The sequence below is a fragment of the Hemiscyllium ocellatum genome, unplaced genomic scaffold, assembly GCF_020745735.1.
Source record: "Hemiscyllium ocellatum isolate sHemOce1 unplaced genomic scaffold, sHemOce1.pat.X.cur. scaffold_342_pat_ctg1, whole genome shotgun sequence".
Lineage (NCBI taxonomy): Eukaryota > Metazoa > Chordata > Chondrichthyes > Orectolobiformes > Hemiscylliidae > Hemiscyllium > Hemiscyllium ocellatum.
In genome coordinates, this window is record NW_026868418.1 from 222039 (window position 1) to 246929 (window position 24891).

General features: G+C 45.6%; 1 long non-coding RNA gene across 6 annotated transcripts in view; it reads left to right on the forward strand.

Moving 5' to 3' along the window:
• The window catches only part of LOC132813177 (uncharacterized), a 42931-nt gene extending 18701 nt beyond the window's left edge, over positions 1-24230 (forward strand). For 5 of the 6 annotated variants that reach the window (XR_009643977.1, XR_009643975.1, XR_009643978.1 and 2 more), the window contains 2 exons: positions 4484-4590; positions 23650-24230. This is a non-coding gene — a long non-coding RNA (uncharacterized LOC132813177). Of the gene's footprint in view, positions 1-4483; positions 4591-21661; positions 22089-23649 lie in introns of those variants that run through there. The other variant, XR_009643976.1, reaches the window with a different exon arrangement.
• The last annotated feature ends 661 nt before the right edge of the window (positions 24231-24891 follow it).

Below are 24891 nucleotides of genomic sequence, written 5' to 3' on the forward strand. Positions count from 1 at the left end.
TCGTTTTGAGGTCCTGGACAGAGCTCAGTGACGTGTGGCTGAACGCTTTACATTTCCCGTGGCGGTAAGGGAAGGTCAAAGGTGTGGAGCATGTGTTGGTGGGAGGGTGTGGACCTAACAAGGGAGGTGCAGAGGGAATGGTCTCTGTGGAACGCAGATAGCGGTGGGGAGGGAAATATGTCTATGGTGGGGTCTGACTTTAGGTAGCAGAAATAAGAGGTTAATGCGCTGTATCTGGAGATTAGTGGGGTGGAAGATGAAGACCGCAGGGCTGTAATCTTTATTGTGGCTGGAGGGGTGGGGTAAAGGTGGAGGTGCGGGAAGTGGAGGGTATGTGTTGGAGGGCATTGTTGATCAAGTCGGAGGAAAGTTACGGTCCTTGAAGTAGGCCTTTCTGGGATGTCCTGGAATAGAATCCAAAGAGATTAAACAAATATATCACAGACAAAAGATTAACTGGACCAGAGAATAGGACCGCTTAAAGGTCAACAAGGCTGTCTATGGAATCACAGAGGGTGTGAAATATATGCAAATATTTCACGTCATTTTTACTGGAGAAGTATATGGAAGCTCGAGAGTTTGGAGAAATAAACAATGATAACTTGAAAAGTGTCCATGTTACAGAGGAGGTGGGACTGGATGTCTTAAATCACATCAAGGTGGATAAAGCCCTGGAACCTGATCAGGTGTATCCTGGAACTTTCTGGAAATCTAGGGAAGTGATTGTTGGGCCTCTCCTGTGATATTTGTATCGTTGATAGTGACAGGTGAGGTGCCATTATTTTAAAAAAGGTGGTAAGGAGGGGCCATGGAACAAGAGAACAGTGAGCCTGAAGTCAGGCAGGCAAGTTGTTCGAATGGACAGGATATCCATCTATTTGGAAAGGTAAGGAATGATCAGGGAGAGTCACTGTGGCTTTGTACATGCACAATTGTGTTTCACTAACTTGAGTGAGTGTTTTGAAGTGACAAAGAAAATTGATTAAGCCAGGCGGTGAATGTTGTTTATATGGACATTCAACAAGGTTCCACAAAGCAGACTGGGTAGCAGGGTTAGATCACATGGAATGCAGGGAGAGCAAGCCATTACAAAACTACCTTGAATGTAGGAGACAGAGGATGATGATTGAGGGTTGCTTTGCGGACTGGAGGCCTGTGAGCAGCAGTGTGCTGCAGGGATGGATATTGGGCCCTTAAATAAATGACTTGGATGTGAATATATGAGATATGGTCAGTAGGTTTACAGAAGACACCAAAATTGGAGGTGTAGTGGACAGTGAAGAAGGTTAGTTCAGAATACAACAGGATCTTGATCAGATGGGCCATTGGAGCAAGGAATTGCAGACTGAGTTCAAATTAGATAAATGTGAGCTGTTATATTTTGGAAAGGCAAATCAGGGCAGGACTTATGCACTTAATGGTAAAGTCCTGGGGAACATTGCTGAACAATGGGATCTTGGAGTGCAGGTTCATAGTTCCCTGAAAGTAGAGTCACAGGTAGGCAGGGGAGTGAATGCAGCATTTGGTCCGCTCCCCGTTATTGGTCAATGCATTGAATGCAGCTGTTGTGATGTCATATTGTGGCTGGACAGGGCACTGATGAAGGCCCTTCTGGAATTCTGTTTTCAGTTCCAATCTCCCTGTTCTTGGAATAATGTTGAGAAACTTGAAAGGGTTCAGAAAACATTTGCAAGGACTTTCCTGGGGTTGGACGATTTGAGCTATTGGGAAAGGCTGAATAGGCTGGGACTATTTTCCCTGGAGATTTGGAGGCTGAGAGGTGATCTTATAAAGTCATGAAGGGCATGGATAAGGTGAGCAGTCAGGGACTTTTTCCCAAGTTCGGTGGCTCCAGAACGAGAGGGTACAGGCTTAAGGTGAGAGGGAAAAGATTTAAAGGGGATTTAAGGGGCATCGTGTTCATGTTGAGGGCATTGCAAGTATGGAATGAGCTGCCAGAGGAAGGGGTGGAGGCTAGTACAATTGCAGCATTTAAAAGGTGTCTGACTGGGTACTTGAAGAGGGAGGTTTTAGAGGGATAAGGGTGAACCGCTGGCAAATGGGACTCCATTAACGCTCTCCGTTAATGGTCAATGCATTGAATACAGAAGCTGGGACGTCATATTGTGGCTGGACAGGACGTTGATTAAGCCACTTCTGGAATTCTGTTTTCAGTTTGAATTTCCCTGTTCTGGGAAGGATGTTGTGAAATTTGAAAAGGTTTGGACAAGATTTACAAAAACGTTACCAGGATTGGAGGATTTGGGCTACAGGGAGGGGCTGAATAGGCTGGGGCTATTTTCTCTGGAGAGTCAAAGACTGAGAGGTGACTTCATTGAGATTTATAAAATCACGAGGGGCGTGGATAAGGTAAGCAGCTGGCATCCTTTTTCCTCAGGTTAGGTGGGTACAAAACTAGAGCACATGGGTTTAAGTTGAGAGGGCAAAGATTTAAAAGGGATCGAACTGGCAACATTTTCAAGCTGAGTGTGGTGTGTGTGTGGGAGGGGCTACCAGATGAAGTAGTGGAGGCTGATAAAATCACAACATTTAAAAGGCTTCCAATTGGGTACATGAATAGGAAGGGTTTTGATGGATACAGGCCAATAGATGGTAAATGGGAATTCATTAGTTTAGGATTCCTTGTTGGCACAGACGAATTGGACCGGAGGTCTGTTTCTTTGATCTTAATAAATTAAGATGCATTCCTCTCTTTTGTTTCGAGCTAGCTGAAGCACAGATAATTATCCTTGGAGCTGAGAAGGTGAAGCAGTGATTTTGACCTGGTGCCGATTTTGTTCCAAGGTCTTGAATTTGCAAAGAGAGAGAGGAATTGTTAACCCTGTCACAATTTTTAGTAACTACGTTCAAGTAATTGGCAAATAATACAAGGTGAAAATGTGAACACTATTTTACTCAGTAAGTTCTGAGCATCTGGAACAGTCTGAACGACACAGATTCAGCAGGTATTTTGAAACAGACTTGGAATTTTACTTTTTAAGGAAAGATTTGGGGGTATGGGCACATGGGAGGGGACTTGGGACAGATTTGCAGCATCTCCAGAGGGAGAGAGTACAGCCCCAATGGGCTGAATAGCCCCCAGCCCCTGTGCTCTGTGATACTGCCCCATTCACTGTGAATGATGAAGCTCATCCCAGAGCAGAGAGAGGGAGGAGCTCACCTCTCAATCGGCGCCGGCTTGATTAACGGCAGCTCCAGACCAATGAGAGGAGAGTCTGTGTGGTCCTGCAGCCAATGGGAGTGAATGAGGGGTGTGGCCAGCAAGACAACACCTGTCCATGAGCTGTGCAGGTGCAGTGTCACTGGGTGGGGGTGGGAGAGACAGCAGGGACTGGGACAGAGGCTGTTGGACCTGAATTACAAACTCCCGGTAAATTAAAACCAAAAGAACTGCGGATGCTGTAAATCAGAAACAACAACCAGGAGGGTCTGGAGAAGCTCAGCAGGTCTGGCAGCATCTGTGACGAGAAATCAGAGTTAACGTTTCAGATCCGGTGTCCCTTCCACAGAACAATGTTACTGAGAGAAAAAAAGTCCGTTTATGTGCAGAAGATAGTGTGGGGGGATGGGGGCAAGATAAAAGGAGTAAAGGTAGGGATAGAGTGAGAAGAGCGGTTGGATAAAGGAGTGGATAACGATCTGACTGGGGGAGGGTGATTAGCTGTTAATGGAGACTGTTAGTGGCTAACCATAGGTAGTGTGTAATGACAGGCTGTGACATGAGGTGGCTACGACATGAGGTTGTTAACCTGTGGTTAGCCACTAACTGTCTCCATTGTAAGCTGTTGCCCACCTATATCACTCCACGATTGGAGCTGCTGAGGACACAAACCTTTGGAATATCCTCCCTAACCCCCTCTGTCCGCCTTAAAGATGTATCTAAAAATCGTTCTCTTTAATCAACGTTTCCATCATCCGTGAAGCATTTTAGGAGATTTGTCAATGTGAAAGGCTCCATACAATGCAGGTAGTTGCTGTTATTGTCTGACATCAGGAGAAACAGGGATGAGCCCTCTCTCTCTCTCACCTGATGAACAACAGCCAAAGCAGGAAGCACTGAGCATGCTCCAGCCCACAATGGGCCTCGGATTATTGATGTCAGCGCAGGACCAATAAGAGTCAGGGGAACGGGGCTGGAGGACCAGGATGTGCCAGTTGGTCCTTCAACCAATCGGAGTGAATGAGGGGCGGGACAATACTCAACCACGTGATAAACTTCACTGGCAGCACAGTGTTGTTGTGGCCAAGGCATTGGAAATGTGTGAAGGTGCAGGGCAGGGGAAAGGAAAGACATATTGACCAGAAAGAGAAGGACATTTTCATGGTATGGGATGAGAGGTTTTACAGAACTTAGTGCACATTGTGAATCACAAATTTGAAAATCCCAAATTCTGCACCATTTTCCCTCCTTATAATGCATTTTGCACTCCCTGAAATAGCAACTGTGTTTCTCCCTCCACAGATCCCAGTGATCAGTGCCAAAGCCCCATTGCCTGTGGAGAGGGTGATGTTTGATTTCCCTGTCCAGCTGCAGTTCATGTGGTGAAGGTGCTCCCACAATGTGGTTGGGTAAGTGCTGTTATAGATTATTCACTCAGCAATATTGAAGAGTTGACAATGTATGTGCAAATCAGCAACAGTTTGTTTTTTTAATCATGGTTATAATTTCACAGAAATACTATTGAAAAATTCTGGCATAAGGCCACAGATTGAGATACTAGGTCAAGTGATCAAAAGCATTGCCAAATGACCAGGTTTTCGAGAACACCTTAAAAGAGGAAAGCAGGTCTGAGAGGGTTCAGGTGGGAATTCCAGACAGTGTTGCCTTGGCAACAGTAGAAACAGCCAGACAGGTGAAGCAATGAATAAATACAAATGAGTTGTCAAGGTCTTGCAGGGTGTGTGGTGCAGGGAGACAGGGATGTTCACAGGGTGAGAATTTTAAATTGTTGCCTGTAAATAGGAGCCTTTCGATGGATCAACTAGTTTTGGTACAAGTGAGCACTTGGGCAGGAGGGTTTAAGATACTCTTGAGATTACATGTAAGTTGAATGTGGGAGGCTGGCCAAGAGTGTTTGGATAATTAAGTCTGGAGATAAATACTCGTCCATCCCTGCATTCAGTAAATGAGCTGAGACTAGGGTGGAGTTGGGTGATGTCACCAATGAAGAAAGTGTGTTTTTGGAGTTGGGCTCTTCCTCCACATCACCCCCACCTCCCTCCCCTCACCAAATCACAGGTATTGTTCCTTGTTCTGTCTGTCTGTCTTTTCTGGTTATGTCCTTCTCTCCCATTCTGCTACGAAGTAATATTTTGACCTCACCGTTGTTGGAAAAACCTACTTCATCCCCACTCTCCCATTCCTTTCTAAATTCCTTGTATGTGGTGTCCCTCAAGGATCGATTCTTGGTCCCTCCTGTTTCTCACCCACATACTGTCAGGAGGTGACATCGTCCAAAAGCACCGTCTGAGGGTTCACATGTACACTGACAATGCCTAGCTCTCCCTCCCCATCATCCCTCTCCATTACTCAGTTATCAAACTGCTCATCACACTCCCACTACGCGATTGGCTGCAATTTCCTGCAATGGAACATTGAAATGGTTAAACCCATTGCCTTCAGTTGCTATTACAAATTCCTTTCCCTTACTGCTGAGCCCCCCCTCTCCCTGGGAACTGTCTGAGGCAGAACTACACTCTTCACAATATTGCTCTCATATCTGTAACCCCAAGGTGACCTTCTGATCAGGTATCTACACAATCACAAACACCAGGAATTCCAATCTCTAAAACGTTGCTTCCCCCCCCCCCTTCACCCCAGCTCCATTGCTACTGAAACCCCTGACCCGTGTTGATGTTGCCTTAAACTTGACGAATCTAAAACAGAACCCTTGATTCCGTGACTATCCGAGTATCTGATTCCAGATCCCTCATGATGGGAAACATCCTCTCAGTATTTACCCTGTCAAACTCCTTAAGAATCCTGCATGTTACAATGAGATCACCTCTCATTCTTCCCAAATCCAGTGAGTAGAGTCCCAACATTTTCAGCCTTTTCTTAAAAGATAATCCCTACAAGCCAGGGATCATCCCAGTTAATCTTTTCTGAAATGCCTCAGATGAAATTATGTATTCCCTTAAATAAAGGGACCAAAACTTCTGTCATTACTCCAGATGTGGTCTCACTCGCACTTTGTAAAGTTACTCTCAGGTATATACTCCAAACACTTACACTGAAAACTCCTTGTAATAAGAAACAACGTTCCATTCCCCATCCTGTTTCCCTGTTATAACTGTATTTCCTACGCAATTACCCCTGGTCCCTTTTGTGGTGCAGCTTTCGACAGTTTCCACCATTTACATAGCACTCTGTTCTTTTATTATCTCCTCCAAAATGAGCAACTTCACAATTTCCCAAATTATGCTCCATTTGCTAACTTGTTGCCCACTTCTCCAATGAATCCCTCTCTGTAAACTGTTTATAATCCTTTTGGAACTTTACCGTTCTGCATTTTCTCAGAGATTTCCCCGCTCATTCTTCTAAACATTTCCTGGGAGCACTGGGCAGTGGGAAGCAGTTGTTACCTTTTCAGAGAGACTCTTTGGAATGACTTGGAGGAGCTTGCTGCTCATGGGTCAGAATGGAGACAACTTGCCCATCGAGCTGCATGAGCCTTTCACCCCCCCTGTCTAATTGATGAGGCACAGCGGTAGCACGGAAGGAAAGAAAAGGAAGCACATCCTGCTCTCCACATCGCACTGACTCTTGAAACATTGTGTCCCATGTGTCAAAGATCTGCCCTGTTCAGTCACATGAAGACCCAGTGTGGAAACTCACAGAAACCCATACAGATTTCCCCCTGAACTAACTGCTGACCCCCACAAGGGGTAATGTGTCCAGTCATCCTGGGCCAGGAGGAGGGGGTGGTGAGAGTTTCTTAAATGAACTGACAGTGACAGTTTTATAAACGTGTATTACAGGTGGACATTCAGATGGTAATCTCAGTAATTGTAACGCCAAACTGTGACAAAATTACTCAATACATCAGGAGCTGGATATTCACATTGTGTGTGAGTATTGTATTCCAGCTCATTCCCATTTGCTGCATAAATGTCCTCTTCTGAATCACCCCACACTCTCAGTAGATCTCCCCCAAGTCTTCAATATGTGTCCTGTAATCCTTTTCTGATGAACTCATGAGTGTAAGGTGGATTATTCTAAATCTGTAAACCCCTCTGTCACAGGGCACCCGCAATTTCCTCTGCTACAAGGAGAACAATCTGTTTCCCCAAACCCCTGATTCCCCAATGTCTGTTTGCTCCCTATAAGGCCCACATCAGGATTGTGTTGGAACATTCTCCACTTGCCTGCATCAGTGCAGACCCCAACAATATTAAAGTGAACATCCTCCAGGACAAAGCACTGTGCCTGAGTGGTGTCCCATCCCCCACCTTCAGCATTCCCTCTCCCCATCCCCAGGGTACAGTGGCATCACTGTGTAAAAGGGAAAGGCAGCATTGTCCTCCCAGACCATAGGGCTGCTGTCTCATTAGGGAGAAATGTCTGGTGGTGGGTTTAACCTGAAGGTTACCACAGCCCAGGCAAGGGGAGAGGTTGAGAACAAGAGTCCATCTATTGTAGATGGATATTCTTGATATGTATTAACAACACCCATGTCTCTGCAACTAAAATCCCCCATTCCTTGAACCATCCTGGTAAATCTCCTGTGCCCCCTCTCAGGGACCCTGCCATCCTTCCCAATGTGTGGGTGATCTCTGGTTTGCACAGACCCAGCTGCTCTGTGTTCCTGTGGGTGATGTCATCATCGAGCAACAGTTGCATTGAACCTCACTGTCTGTAAGGGTGGGAGACACAGAAATCCCGGTAGCATTTGAGATGTATTTAGTGTGCACTTGCAATGCCATGATAGATGAGACTTTTCCACAATTATTGGAAAATAGATGAGGACAGTTAGGTGGTAGTTTTCTTTGTCACAGACCCGATGTACTACCAGAGCCTTTTTCTGTTCTGTAGACCGCTAAGATGTTTATTATAGGAATATGACAAGCTCCATTGCACTTCAGGTCAGAAAGGGTGATACTAGAGTAGATGACAGATGATTGGCCGATGTTTTGGGAGGAAAAGGAGATTGAGAGGTTTAAGGAAGAATTCAGAAGCTCAGCACAGAATCGGAAAGGGCCGTCATCAAGTGAGAAATAAACATTGGGAATCCTGAAGGCTGGAAATAAAAAAGGCACATATAGCAGAGCTTTGAGAGACTGGAGGGGATCAGAGATAGGGAGAGTAATGAAGCTGGAGGAGATGAAAGTTGGAGAGGATTCTGAGGATTGAGGATGTTACAGAGATAGAGATATTTCTGATAGACTTTTTTGAGTTTTGAGGCTGGAGAGGAATTATCGAGATAAGGAAGAGTTGTAAGACTGGATGAGGTGGCATTGACGGAGAGTTCCGAGCATAGAGGAATTTACAGAGATAACGAGCGATAGAGTCAGAACGTTATACAGCACTGACACACACCCTGTGTTCCAACCAGTCCGTGTCAACCATAAATTCGAACTGAACTAATCGCATCTACCTCCACTTAGTCCAAATCCATCCAAGCATTCCCTATCGATATACAGGTCCAAATGCTTTTTCCTCTTAGAATCCCATTCCCCTACCGTTTTACTCTACATTTACCCCTTACTAATTCACTAAACCCAATCATCCCTGAACACTATGGGCAATTGAGGACTGCCAGTTCACCTACCCTGTACATCTGTGGCTTGTGGGAAGAAACGGGAGCACCTGGAGGAACTCACGCTGACACGGGGAAGCATATCCAAACTCCGCATGGACAGCCACCCAATGCAGGAATTGAACCTGTGTCTCTGGCAGCAGTGCTAACCATTGAGCCACTGTGCCACCCTTAAATTGTAATTGTATTCACAGCTACCACGTCCTCTGCTAGTTTATTCCACATGTGAATCACTCTCTGTACAAAAACAAAAAGTAAAATCCGGAACGTCTTTTTAGGGTCTTCCTTTTCTCACCCACTCTTGAATCGCGCCCCCTCCTGGAAAGGGCACCTGCTGTTCACATTACCTATACTCTTCAGGATTTTATAAACCTCCAATAAGGTCACCCCTCAGCCTCCTACACCCCAGTGAAAGAGGTCCCAGCCTACCTAGCCTCTCCTTATAACCGAAAGCATCCATTCCCATCAACATCCTGGTAAATCTCTTCTGAACCCGCTCCGACTTAATAACATCTGTCCTATAACAGCACAACCTGAACTGAGCACAGTATTCCAGAAGAGGCCTCACCAACATCCTGTACAACCTCAATGTAATGTCCCAACTCCTATACTCAAAGGTGTGAGCAATGAAGGCAAGTGTGCTATACATCTTCTGAACAACCCTGTCTACATGTGACATAAACTGCAAAGATCTGAACCCCGAGGTCTCTTTGTTCTATATCACTATGCAAGGCCCGACTTTTAATCAGTGTAAGTCCTGCCCTTTTATCAAGATGAAATATTTGGCATTTATTCCAATCCAGAACATCCTTCTAGTATAAAGGCAATAGAAGTATACTTAAGAGGAAAATCAGTAAGGCAAAAAGGGGACAGGACACAGTTTTGGCGAATAGGGTAAGGACAATCCAAAGGGTTTTTATAAATACATTAAGAGCAAATGGGTTACTAGAGACAGAATAGGGCTCCTCAAGGATCAGCAAGGCAGCCTGTGTGTGGATCTGCAGGCGATGGGGTGGGGAGGGGATACTAAACAAGTATTTTGCATCAGCATTTACTGTGGAGAAGGATATGGAAGATATAGAATGTTGGAAATCGATGGTGACACCTTGAAAAATGTCCATATTACAGCGAAGGTGGTACTGGATGTCTTGGAACGCAGAAAGGTGGATAAATGCCCAGGATTTCATCAGGTGTGTCCTAAAATTCTGTAGGAAGCTAGGGAAGTGATTGCTGGGCGCCTTGCTGAGATTTTTGTATCAGCGATAGTCACAGCTGAGGTGCCAGAAGACTGGGGGTTGGTTAATATGATGATACTGTTTAATGAAGGCGGTTTGGACAAGCCCGGGAACTACAGACCTGTGAGCCTGATGTTGGTGCCAGACAAGTTGTTGGAGGGAACCCTGAGGGACTGGATTTGCATGTATTTGGAAAAGCAAGGACTGATTAGGGATAGTCAGCATGGCTTTGTGTGCGGGAAATCATGTCACTTACTTGACTGAGCTGTTTTATGAAGAAGTAAGAAAGTGGATTTTTGAGGGCAGAGCGGTAGATGGGATCTATATGGACTTCAGTAAGGCGTTCGACAAGGTTCGCCATGGAAGACTAGTTAGCAAGATGAGATCTCACCATACCAGGAGAACTAGCCATTTGGAATATAGAACTGCCTCAAAGGTAGAAGACAGAGGGTGGTGGTAGAAGGTTGTTTTTCGGACTGGAGGACTGTGACCACTGGAGTGCCACAAGGGTCGGTGCTGGGTCCACTACTTCTCATCATTTACATAAATGATTTGGATGTGAACATAGGAGGGATTGTTAGTAAGTTTCCAGGTGACACCAAAATTGGAGGTGTCGTGGGCAGTGAAGAAGGGTACCTCAGGATTCAATGGGATCTTGATCAGATGGGGAAATGGGCTGAGGAGTGGCAGATGGAGTTTAATTTAGATAAATGTGAGGTGCTGCTTTTTGGAAAAGCAAAGCCTAGCAGGACTGATAGACTTAATGGTCAGGTCCGAGGGAGTGTTACTGAGCAAAGTTTCCTTACAGTGCAGGTTCATAATTCCTTGAAAGTAGAGTCGCAGGTGGATAGGATAGTGAAGGTGATTGGTATGATTTACATTATTGGTCAGAGCAGTGAGTACAGGAGTTGGGCAGTCATGTTGTGGCTGTACAGGACATTGGTTTGGCCACTCTTACAATATTGAGTGCAATTCTGTTCTCCACCTATCAGAAGGATGTTGTGGAACTTGAAAGGTTCAGAAAAGATTGGTGGCAGAATATTCTTTAAAGGGTAGAATAACCAGTGGGAGGTCATTGGACATTGGTACCAATGACACAGGAAGAGAAAAAGATAGGTCCTGATGAGAGAATATAGCAAATTAGCCTGGAATATAAAAAAGTAGATACTCGGTCGTAATATCTGAATTACTCCCAATGCTACATGCTAGTGAGAGTAGGAATAGCAGGATGGAGGAGATGAATGATTGGCTAAAGATCTGGTGTAGGGCAGAAGGATTCACATCTTTTGGTCATTGAATTCTCCTCTGGAGTAGAAGTGACTTGAATAAGAAGGATGGATTGTCCCTGAATTGGAAGGTGACTAATATCCAGGCAGGGAGATTTGCTAGTACTACTCGGGAGGCATTAAACCAGTGAGGGAGTGGGGGTAAACCTAAAGAGATAGTGAGAAAGGAGGTAAGTCTGAGGCTGGTACAGTTCAGAAATCAAACAGTCAAGGCAGAACGCGGTAGAACCGAGCAGTTACACTGCATTTACTTCAATGCAAGAGGCCTGACAGGGAAGGCAGATGAGCTCAGGTTATGGTTTGAACATGGGACTTGGGATATCATCGGTATTATAGAAATATGACTCAGGGATGGATGTGACTGGCAGCTGTATGTTCCAGGGTATAGATGCTATAGGAAGGATAGAAAGGGGGACAAGAGAGGAGGACGAGTGGTGTTTTTGGTTAGGGATAGCATTAGAGTTGTGCTTGGGGACGATATTCATGGGAGTAAGTTCAGTGAAATTATTTGGATGGAACTGGGAAATAAGAAAGGATTGATCACCTTATTGTTAATATCTGCGTGTGTTTCATCTGATTGCTCTGGTTTCCTCCCACTATGTAAAGATGTGCAGGTTAGGTGGATTATCCAGGCTGAATTACCCACAGTGTTCAGGGATGTGCAGGTTAGGTGGATTATCCAGGCTGAATTACCCACAGTGTTCAGGGATGTGCAGGTTGGGTGGCTTATCCAGGCTGAATTACCCACAGTGTTCAGGGATGTGCAGGTTAGGTGGATTATCCAGGCTGAATTACCCACAGTGTTCAGGGATGTGCAGGTTAGGTGGATTATCCAGGCTGAATTACCCACAGTGTTCAGGGATGTGCAGGTTGGGTGGATTATCCATGGGAAAGGCAACATTACATGGGTAGGGTGGGAGTCTCTGAGGGTCAGTGCGGATGTGATGGGCTGAATGACCTGCTTCCCCACTGTCTGGATTCTCTGATAATTATAATAGTTTTAAAATAGTTCCAAAAAAGAATAGACCAGATCTAAAAGTTGCTGTTCTAAATTGGATAAAGGTGCATTGTGATTGAACAAGATAAAATCTTTCAATACTTCTTTGCTATTCCCAGGTAAAGGGACGGCTGAAAAGTGGGAACGTAACATAAGGAATATGAGCAGGAGGAGGCCATCTGGCCCCTCCAGCCTGCTCTGCCATTCAATAAGATCAGGGCTGATCTCAGCTCCACTTTACTGCTCTCTCCCATAACCTTTAATTCCTTTCCTGTTCGTAAATCTACATTTTGACCTAAAGACATTCAAGATGAAAGTCTCAACTGTTTCAATCAGCTGGGAATTCCACAGATTCACAACCCTTTAGCTGAAGAAGTTTCTCCTGAACTCAGTCCTAAATCTGATACCCCCTTATTTTGTCGCTATGCACCATAGTTTGTCCAGTCCACAGTGGAAATGACCTCCCTGCTTCTATCTTATCTACTCCTTTCATAATTTTATATTTTTCCTATACAATCTCCCATTATTCTAAATTCCAATGAGGATCATGCCAGTTTTGTCAATCTCTGCTCAGAAGGCAACCCTTTCAACTCCAGACTCAAACTAGTGACCCTGCTCTGCACCCCCTCCAGCGCCATTACATCCTTCCTGAAGTAGGGGACGAAAACCTGTACACAGTACTCCAGGTGTGGCCTCACTAGCCCCCTGTATAGCTGCAGCATAACCATCCCTCTAGCAATGAAGGACAATATTCCCTTCACTGCCTTAATTACCTGCTGTACCTGCAAACCAACTTCCTGTGATTCATGCACAAGGACACCCAGCTCCCTCTGCACAGCAGCCTGCTGCATGTTTTCACCATTTCATCATCCAGTTTGTTGTTAGTCCGACCAAAATGGATGACCTCACATATCCCAACATTGTCCTCCATCTGCCAGACCCTTAACCACTCAATTAACCTCTCTGTATCCCTGTGCAGACTGACAGTGGCCTCTGCACACATTGCTCTACCACTCATCTTAGTGTCGTCCACTTTTCATGAATCCATGCTGTGTCTGCTCGATGAGACAATTTCTATCCACATAGCTCACTATTTTAGATTAGATTAGATTACTTACAGTGTGGAAACAGGCCCTTCGGCCCAACAAGTCCACACCGACCCGCCGAAGCGCAATCCACCCCTCTTACCTAACACTACGGGCAATTCATGGCCAATTCACCTGACCCGCACATCTTTGGACTGTGGGAGGGAACCGGAGCACCCGGAGGAAAACCACGCAGACACAGGGAGAACGTGCAAACTCCACACAGTCATGAGGCGGGAATTGAACCCAGGTCCCTGGTGCTGTGAGGCAGCAGTACTAACCACTGTGCTACCGTTTCTTTCGTGAGAGATCAGACATTTCCCCCACTACAGAAGTTATGCTAATACGTCCATTTTAAAATATTGGCATCACATTTGCAGCTTTCCAATCTGTTAGAACCGTCCCAGAGTCAGCAAATTTTAGTGAATTATCACGAGTGTATTTGCTATTTACCCACTGCCATTCCTTACAGTCCCCGGGGATGCATTCCATCACGGCCAGGAGACCCATCTACCTTTCGGCTGGTATCTTTCCCAGCACTGCCTCTTTACCGAGAATGATTGATTGTTTCTCTGTCTTCATCTGCTGTTGCCCCCATAGGCCTGAGACAATGAGTATATAGACTGTATGTTCCTGTTAAGGCCGAGGCTGGGAGGTGTAAGGAATGCTGCTGTCAAGAGGAATTGTGGCTCTGGTCAAGAAAATGAAGGAGGGATATGGCAGGTACAGACAGCTGGGTTTGGGTGAATACCTGGAGGAGTATAGGGGCGGTAGGAGTATACTCGAGGGAAACTAAGAGGGCAAAAAAGGGAACGAGAACTTTGTGAAATGAGTTTGGGGAAAATCCAAAGAGATTCTAGAAATACACTAAGGACAAAAGAGTAACCAGGCAGAGAATAGGGACCCTGAAAGATCAACAAGGCGGTCTATGGATCTGCAGGAGGCAGGAGAGATACTATCTGCGTATTTCATGTCCGCTTTTACTGAAGGAGGATATGGAAGTGAGAGAGTTTGGAGAAATAAATAGGGATAACTTGACAAGTGTCCATATTCGTTCAGAGTCTCTGGAACTTGTATAATGCATCAAGATTGATAAATCCCTGATACATGATCAGGTGAATCCCCGAACTTTGTGGGAAGCTAGGGAAGTGATAGTTGGGTCCCTCGCTGAGATATTTGTATCACCGAGGTGCTGGAAGACAGGTGCCATTATTTGAGAAAGGTGATGAGGAAAGGCCAGGGAACAATACACTGGTGAGCCTGGAGTCAGGCAAGTTGTTGGAAGGGCTTCTCGGGATAGGATTTAGATGTAATTGGAAAGGTAAGAAATGATTAGGGACAGTCAGCATGGCTTTGTGCATGGAAATCACTAACTTGGACTTCAGAAAGACATTCAAGGTGGAAGGACTAGCTATTTGGATATAAAATTGGCTGTAAGGTTGGAGACAGAGGATAGTGGTGAAGGGTTGCCTTCGGACTGGAGGCCTGTGATGAGCAATATGGTGTAAGGATCGGTGCAGGGTTCACTGCTTTTCATCATTTATATCAATGATGACTATGTGAAAATAGGAGCTATGGTCAGTGACTTTACACAGGCACCAAATTGGATCGGGAAGAAGGTTACCTCAGAGTACAATGGGACTTCAATCAAATGGGCTGGGGAGTGGCAGGTGGAGTGAATTCAGATAAATGTGAGGTGCTGCATTTTGGAAAAACAAATCAGGGCAGGACTTATACATTTAATGGGAAGGTCCTGGGGAGTGTTGTTGAACAAAGAGACTTGAGGTACAGGTTCATAGTTCTTTGAAAGTGGAATCTTGGATAGGCAGGATAGTGAAGGAGGCGTTTGGTGTACTTGGTCAGTGCATTGAGTATTGGAGTTGGGACATTGTTTTGCAGCTCTACAGGACATTGATTCAGCCCCATTCACTGTGAGTGATGAAGCTCATCCCAGGGCAGAGCCACAGACATACACAGCACGGAAACAGACCCTTCAGTCAAACTCCTCTGTGCCGACCAGATATCCTATCCTCATCTATCTATTTATCCCATCAATGCCTCCCATGATTTTATAAACCTCAGAGGTTACCCCTCAGCCTCCCACACTCCTGGGAGGGTCCCACCACTCATGTCACAATGGGGCCTGGCTGATTGACGGCAGCTTCAGACCATTAGGAGACTAGGTGTAATCCTCCAGCCAATGGGAGTGAATGAGGGGTGTCGCCAACAGGCCAGCATGTGACCATGAGCTGTGCAGGTGCAGTGTCACTGGGCAGGGGTTGGGAAGAGACCCAGTGAGTGTGAAGGGAGTGGGAGAGAAATGGAGTGAGTGTGAACTGGGAGGGTTTATAAACTCATGATGTAGGCTGCTAGACCTGAATTAGAAACTCCCAGTAAACGAAAACCAAAAGAACTGTGGATGCTTAAATCAGAAACAACAGCTAGAAGATACTGGAATAGCTCAGCAGGTCTGGCAGCATCTGTGAAGAGAAATCAGAGTTAATATTTTGGATCCGCTGACCCTTCCTCAGAACTGATGTGACTGAGAAAAAATGTCAGTTTATATGCAGAAGGTAGGGGTTAAGGAGTAAATGTGATAGGTGGTGATATAGTCCAAAATGAGATACAGGAGCAATTGGACAAAGGAATGGATAATGATCTGGCTGGGGGAGGGTGAATAGATGTTAATGGAGATTGTTAGTGACTAACCATAGGTAATGTGTAATGGCAGGCGATGTAATAACAAGGCCTGGTGTGTGGGGTGGGGGACTATGGTGCGAGGACATGGGAGACTTAGGACCTAAAATTAATGAGTTCCATTTTAAGGTCAGAGGCCTGAAGGGTCCCCAAGTACAAAATGAGGTGTTGTTCTTCCAGCTTATGTTAAAGTTTGGCGCAGGAGAAGCACAGCAGGTCAGACAGTATCCAAGGAGCAGGAGAATTGACATATTGGGCCTAAGCCCTTCAGCAGGGATGTGAGAGTGGGGAAGAGGACTGACAGATAATAGCATTTGTGTGGGGCTGGCGGGAAGGTAGCTGGGAAGGCGATAGGAAGATGCTGGTGGAGGGTAATGTTGAGAGGGTGGAGTGGATAATTGCGAAAGAAGATGGACAGGTGGGACTGTTCAAGAGGGTGGTGCTGAGTTGGAGGGCTGGATCTGGGATAAGGTGGGGGAGAGGAAATGACGAAACATTGATTCAGTGGTTAAAGGGTCCCAAGATAGAAGATGAGGTTTTCTTCCTCCAGGAGTCATGTAGCTAGGATTTTGTGGTGGAGGTGGCCCAGGACATGCATGTTCTTGGCAGAGTGGGAGGGGGAGTTGAAATGGTTAGCCACAGGACAGTGGGGTTGGTTGGTGTATGTCTCCCAGAAAAGTTCCCTGAAACATTCTGCAAGTTAGCGTCCTGTCTCCCCGTTGTAGAAAGCAATGAAAACAATAGATGAGGTTATTCAATGTACAGGACAATCTCTGCTGGATGTGGAAGGGACCTCTGGTGTCTTGGATGGAGGTGAGGGGAAGGTGTGGGCACAGGTTTTACACCTCTTGCAATGGCAGGCAAAGGTGTTGGAAGTGGAGGGTGGGTTGGTGGGGAGCATGGATCTAATGTGGAAGTCACGGGAATGGTCTCGAGGAATGCTGAAAGGGGTGTGGAGGGAAAGATATCTGTTGGTGGGATCTGATTGTCGGTGGTGGAAATGGCAGAGGATGATGTGTTGTATCTGATTGAAAATTGAGGACTTGGGGGTTCTATCCTTGCTGCGGTTGGAGAGGTGGGGTTCAAGGGCAGAGGTGCAGGAAGTGGTGGAGATACACTGAAGGGTATTGTTGACCACATGGGAGGGGAAATTGCCGTCCTTGAAATACAGGGCCATTTGGTGTGTTCTGGAGTGTTCGGCATCAAGCTTCCCTGGAACACTGCATTAAGAATGAGACAGATGTTGGCCAGGGAACAGGCTCGTGTGTTAAAGTGGCAGGCAACTGGAAGCTCAGGGTCTGCTTTGGTCTGAGAGGGAGCACAGATTTGTCCAGATTGCACTTTGTCTCTTTGTAGGGACTGTCAGATTTAGTCCCAATCACCCACTTCATGATGCTCACCTGTAAACTCCTTATTTTCAATTCCCTGCAACTCTTTATGAAGTCAAATTCCAGTACCTTTTTAGGTGGAATGTTCCAGACTCAAACTGTCTGTTCACCCAGAAACTGCTGAGGTCCATGTTGACTCTGGGGTTACAAAGGATTGAATTGAAAGATGAGGTGCTGTCCCTGAGCTCCCATTGAGATGTATTGGAACAGTACAGGAGGCTGAGGGCAGTGTAGGGGTGAGCAGACAATGACAATGACAGGGCTGCACTGTGAGGGCTGCTTGGCTCAATGAGAGTGTTTTGGAGTTGGGTGTAAACAGAGCGAGGTGGGACAGGGAGAAGGTGAAGCTGAAACTCCGTTTTGTTTCAGCCCATTCAGAAATTCACATGGTCCCAAAGGGAACAGCCAGTTTGTAAGCGATACCTGTGGAGATTTTGTAACCATTTTTAAGGTATAACATATCAGCTTAAGTAAAGAATACAGGATTTTTATTACAATGTTTGAAGGGGAGGAAGATTGCTTGGTCATATAAATTCTCTAAATGGGAGTAACTAGCTGAATCTAGAGAGCCTGTGTGACAGGAGACCTCAGACCCATGGTGTGCTCCTCTTGTACAATGTGGGAAAATTAGGGATGTTTCCAGTGTCCCTGACGGCTGTGTGTGCAAGAAATGTGCCCATCAGCAGCTACTGGGAAACTGCTTTTCAGACCTGGAGCTGTGCGTGGACTCGCTGTGGAGCATCTGCAATACTGAGAATGTTATGGACAGCATGTTCAGTGAGTTAGTCACACTGCAGGTGAGGGTTACACAGGCAGAAAGGGAATGGGGGACCATCAGATCAAGTAAAAGGCTCAGGAAGGAAGTGCAGGAGTTCCCAGTGGTTATTCCCTTCCCAAACAGATAATGTATACTGCTTGGGATTCGTGTGTGTGTGTGTGTGTGTGTCGGTCTCAGGGGAAATCAGCAACAACCAGGTTCATGACACTGTCGATAGCTCTGCTGCCCAGAACGGGAAGAAAGAGAGTGACAGGGGATTCAACAGTCAGGGTTACAGACAGGCACTTCTATGGCCACAGCCATGAATCCAGGATGGTATGTTATCTCCCTGGTGATAGGATCCGCGATATCATGGTGCAGCTACAGGATATTCTGGAGCTGGAGGGTAAACAGCCTGTGGTTGTACAACACCCTGATACCAATGACATAATGAAATAAAGGGATGAGTGGTTGAAAGCTGGATATTGGGAGAGCAGGGACACATTATAATGCAGCTCCTGAAATGTAATGATGTCAGACTTGCTCCCAGTGCCATATGCTAGTGAGAGCAGGAATAAGAGGGTAGATCAGCTGGATGTGTGGCTGGAGAAATGGTGTACCATGGAAGGGCTTAGATTCTTAAGGAATTGGGACCTGTACCAGCCTGACTGGTTACCCCTGTGCAGAGCTGGGTCAAATCTCCTGGAGGGTGGGGATGGGGGGAGCGCTATTGCCAGTTCCATTGGTGAGGTATTAACTAGTCTGGCAGGGGGATGGGATCTGAAGTGTCGGGTTAGATGGGTCAGATTCAGGTCAGGGAGTGGGACGTAGAATATTAGTGATGTAGTCAGCGACTCCGAAAACCAAAGGAAAGGAGGATTAAACGAGGATTGAGTCCCTCGTCATCCATCAGTCCTGCAGAGTCAACAAAATCTGGAGCTGTACAGCTCTCTGTCTCCATGTGCTTCAGCAAAATGCTGGAAATCTGCAACAAAACCAAGAAGTGCTGGAGATCCCCAGCAGGACGGGCAGCATCTGAAATGGTGACACCTGCAGGAAACATTGCAGCCTTGGTCATCTTTTTCACTGTCCACTAAACCTCCAGTTTTGGCGTCATCTGCAGAATTACTAATACCTCCTATGTTTACATCCAAATCATTGATATAAATGATGAAAAATAGTGGATACAGAACCAATCCTTGAGACACTCCACAGGCCTCCAGTCGGAAAAGCATCCCTCCGCCACCACTCTCTATCTTCTACTTTTGAGCCTGGTCTGTACTCAAATAGCTGGTTTCCGCTTTATTCCATGAGATCTAACCTTGCTAACCAGTCTCCCATGAGAAAGCTTGCTGAACGCCTTACTAAAGTCCACGTTGATCATGTCGACCAGGCTGCTCTCATCAATCATTTTTGTTACTTCTTCAAAAACCATTCTATCCCCTGGAAAACATAACAGTTACAGCACCAGAGTAATCAGCCCACCGTGTCTGCGTAGATCATGATGCCATTCCAAACTAATTCCATCTGCCTGTAACATGATCCATATCCCTGACAACCTATGCCTGCTTATGTGTCTGTCCAAATGCCTCTTAAACTGTGATTGTTTCTGCTTTTCCCATCTCCCAGGAGAATACATTATAGTCATTTATCGACATCTGCACAAGACACTTGTCAGACACAACTCCCTTTAAACTTGCTCAGATGTTGTTGGAAACGCTTAGCAGGTCATACAGCATCTGTGAAGAAAAATCAGTTAAAGTTTCCGGTCTGGGCACCCTTCCTCAGAAATGTTAACTCTAATTTCTTTTCACAGATGCTGCTAGACCTGCTGAGCTTTTCTAGAAACTTCTGATTCTCTTCCTGGTTTACAGCATCTGCAGTTGTTTTGGTTTTCATATCCTTTAAACTTTGCCCCTCTCCTCTAGAATTTGTCATTTCCACCTTGGGGAAAAAAACTTCACATTATTCGTTTGGACTCCCCTGCCCTGGGAAAAAATAAACCATGACTATTCACCCGATCACTGCTCCTCATAATTTTATAAAGTTCGATAAAGCCACCTAAAGTGTCCAGTGATTCAGGGAAATAGCCTCAGCCTATTCAGCCTCTCCCTATGGTTCAAATGTTCCAATACTGGCAACATCCTGGTAAAACCTTACTGAACTCTTGCCAATTTCCCAACATCTTTCCTATAGCAGGGAGACTGGAATTCAAAGCAGTGGACATTCCAAAAGTGGCCGAGCCAATAAACTGTGCAACCGAAACATAATCTCCCAACTCCTATACTCAATGCACTGCCCAATAACAGCTAGCATACCGCACACCACCTTCACCGACCTGTCTACCTTCAACCACACCTTTTAAGAAACTATCAACCTACACTGCACGGTCTGTTTGTTTGTTAACACTTCCCAAGAACTTGCCATTAAGAGGTTGAGTCCTATTCTGGTAACATCTTTCTGAAATCAGGGAGACTGCAATTGAATGCAGTATTCTAACAGTGGCCTGACCAGTGCCCTACTCAGCCACAACGTGACCTCCTAACCCCTATACTCAGTGACAGAATCCCTACAGTGTGGTAGCAGGCCTTTCGGCCCATACCAACCATCGGAACAGCATTCCACCCTAACTCTGTAACCTACCATTACCCAAAGCTAATCCAGCTAACCTGCACGTCTTTGGATTTGTGGGAGGAAATTAAGAGCACCCAGAGGAAGCCCACGCAGACACACAGGGAGAATGTGCAAACACCACACAGACAGTGGAGTCGAACCAGAGTCCATTTATTGATCAGCATGTTACAAATGCCATGTTCAGCACCTGATCTCCCTGAAACTCTACAGAAACTATGCAGTTGTTCTGTGACCTTCAGATGGAATTAAGCTGAGGAGGAGAAAACAGGAAAAGGGTTGAGTTGTAGATCTAAAAAATAACTCTCCATCTTCCCCCTCTGTGTTCCTCCGTCTCCTCCCACTCTGTCTGTTCCCCCCTCTCTATTGGTCAGCCCTTTGTTGGTCACCGCCATCCCTGTCGCCCCTCTCTCCCCACCCCCGATCATTCTGTCCCCCTATCTGTCAGTCTGTCGCGCCCTCAGTCTTTCCCCCTCTCTGTCAGTCGCTCCCCCGTCGGTTGCACACCCATCTTTTCCCTCCCCTCCCTCCGTCGGTTGCACCCCGCTTGGTCTGTTCCCCCTCTCTGTTGGTCGCCCCCCCAACCGTCAGTCACCCCCTCTGTTCCCCCCATCTGTTCCCCTCCCCTCTCAGCCCACTTTCTGTCCTCACCCATTTCTGTCCCACCACTCTCGATCCACCCACCCTCTCTGTCCCTCCGCCCACCCCCTCCCAGTCCCCTAGTTTCGTACTCCCCCACTGCAGGGAAAATATCTTCTCTATTTATCCTATCCATGCCCGGCCTGATTTTAAAAATCTCTTTCAGGTCACCGTTCAGCCTCTGATGCTCCAAGGAAAGCAGCCTATCCAAACCTGGCAACATCCTATAATTATTTTCTGACCCCTTTCAAGTTTGAGAACATCCATCTGATCGGAAGGAGACCAGAATTGCATGGAATATTACAAAAGTTGCCGAATCAATGTCCTGTACAGCCTCAGTATGACCTCTCAATGCTGTGACCAATAAAGGCAAGCAGACAAACTGCCGCCCTTCACTATTCTATCTACTTGCTACTCTACTTTCAAGGAACTATGAACCTGCACTCCAAGGACTCTTTGTTTAGCAGCACTCCCTAGGAACTTACTATTAACTGTATAAGTCCTGCTAAAGTATGTTTCGTGATGTTTAACTTCTCAAATTGGACTGGAGTTTAATATTCTGGAGAAATGTCAAATAAATCGCATTTATCCCATTCTGCAGAACTTAGTCCATCGCCCTGCACGTTCCAACATTTCAGTTCCATCCACGTACTTTTATTCAAATGTAATGCTGGTAACTGCCTCTGTCACCCCATCAGTGAGATCCTGCTCTCCACCATTTCTGTGGGAAATACATTCTCCTTTCCCTTTTTTTCTGAGAATTATCTTCAATCTAAAACTTCTAGTTCCTGGTGGCTCTGTTAATGAATAGCTGCTTCCTATCCATTCTACCTGGATTCCTCAGCATTTTATCACATCAATTTAATCTCAGTTCATCTTCCTTGGAAACCCCCAACCTATCCAATCTTTCCTCAGAGCAGAAATTCTCCAATCAGAGAAACATTCTGATCAATCTTCTCTGTCCCCTCTCTGGTGTGATCACATCAATCCTGGAATGTGGGGACAATGAGTGAGTGCAGTACTTTCGCCTTGGTCAAACTAGTGTTCCAGTGTCACTTCTGTGTTCTTGTGGTTGTTGCTGATACAAGAAGTGTCCTGGTTTTCCCACATGGAACTGGATGTGCACTCCATGGGACTGGGATTCCCTACCGTGTGTGTATTTGTTAACTAATCCTAAATTAACTTCACATTAAAACAGAATTATCAGATACCCACCAATAAATTTCTTCCATTATACTCAAATCACCTTACTTTTAATATCTCTTTAAAATTATTACTAACACAACAGGCTTTAATTTGCTGAATAAGTATTCAGGTATCTTCACTGTTACAATCACTTGAAGATTATCTTTACCTTCAGCTACACGTGGTGAATTGAACACTGATTGTAAACATATTAATATCAAATGGACTTCAGTTTTATGATGATTAATCCAGTCTGACATTCTTGTTGATTAATATCTTGGAGAGAACTGTCTTCAGGACTCCAGCTGTCCTTTGTCTTCAATCACAACTGGTTGTGGCTGGACTACAGATCTTAGATCTGTTCCGTTGTTTACTGGATTGCTTCGCTCTGTCTATCACTTGCTGCTTATGCTGTTTGGTAACTTCATCAGGTGAACACCCCATTTTTAGGTATTCATGCTGCTGTTACTGACATGCCCTCCTGAATTCTCTCAGTTGAATGAGGGCTGATCCTCTGGTTTGATGGAAGGAGGGAAGTTGGGGAATATGCTGGGCCGTGATTCTGTAAGCTTTGTTGGAGTACGACTCTACTGTTGTTGGAAGGCAAGAGCTAAACTCTTGCACTGTAAACCCGATGTACAAGAAGCTACATGCAGTATCATGAACACTGACAGTCCAAGACATGAAATACGAGCAACACTGTACAATGATGCAGGATCACAACTGCAGCAAGGGGAGTTTAAGATCCAACTTGACATAGGAGTAGGGAAAGAAGCAGCTGATCAGATTGTCTCATTCATAGTCACAAAGAAACTCTGTGAGATTATTGTACTGTTGGGTGTGAGGATGGAGGAGGTTGGGGAGATGAGGAGCTCTTCAAAGGAAACTAATCTGCCTGAGAGTTAGGGATCGACTTTATTGCTAGGTATTTAACAGAAAGCTAATTGAAACTGTTTTTATCCCCAAAAGATAACAAGACCGATGCTGTTTCCAATCATGATCAGAAACAAACCTCAGAATACACATGGTTCATAGATGGATGTCAATAGCCCATCAACATCCAACTCCTGCAATTATTCAGCAAATGTATGTGTGATTAACCAGTCCTGATGTCAGTCCTGATGTACCAGAAAATCGCTGTTTACTCTGTGCAGATGGGCAGTGATGTGGGGAAGTATTGGCCGAGTGATATTGTCGCTGGACAGTTAGTCCAAAGCCCCAGATAAACTTCTGGAGACCTGAGTTCAAAGCCTACTGCTGCAGATGGGTGAATTTGAATTAAATTTTTAAAAACTCGGGAATTTAAGAGTCTCATGATGACCATTAATCGATTTTCCGAAAAACCCATCTGGATCACTAATGCCCTTTCAGGAAGGAAGCTGCCATCCTTACCTGGTCTGGCCTACATTGTGACTTCAGACCCACAACAATGTGGTCGACTCTTACCTGCCCCCTGGGCAATTAGGGATGGGCAGGAAATGCTGCCGGGCCAGCGACACCCTCATCTTGTGAATGAATAAAGGAAAATAAAAGTCTCTACCCAGTGTGAATCTGCATGTTCAATGATGTTGTGAACATTTCCAAAGCTAAGTTCTCGATATGCAAAACTTTATGAACTGCCAAAACCGTTGTTCATTACTTGGTGTGAAAAAGAGAAAAAAAATCAACCAATATATTTAGCTTGTTTACTTCAAAGAAAATAGCAATTTCTTCAAATCAATTCAGTGACTGCATTTTCTTCATCAGTGAACCATTCCAGTAAGTCTGTACTCCACACTCTGAAGATCACTCATATCCTTCATTGTTGATGCCTATTTTGTTCCACAAATCCTAAAGACACAAGTAGCTTTATTATTGGGCAGCAGGCGAGAGTTTCAAAGCGTTTCTAAGGTGCCCCAGTGTCGACTTTAGATTAGATTACTTACAGTGTGGAAACAGGCCCTCCGGCCCAACACGTCCACACCGACCCGCCAAAGTGCAACCCACCCATACCCCTACATTTACCCCTTACCTAGCACTACGGGCAATTTAGCACAGCCAATTCACCTGACCCGCACATCTTTGGACTGTGGGAGGAGACCGGAGCAAACCCACACAGACACGGGGAGAACATGCAAACTCCACGCAGTCAGTCGCCTGATTCGGGATTGAACCTGGGTCTCAGGCGCTGTGAGGCAGCAGTGCTAACCACTGTGCCACCGTGCCGCCCAC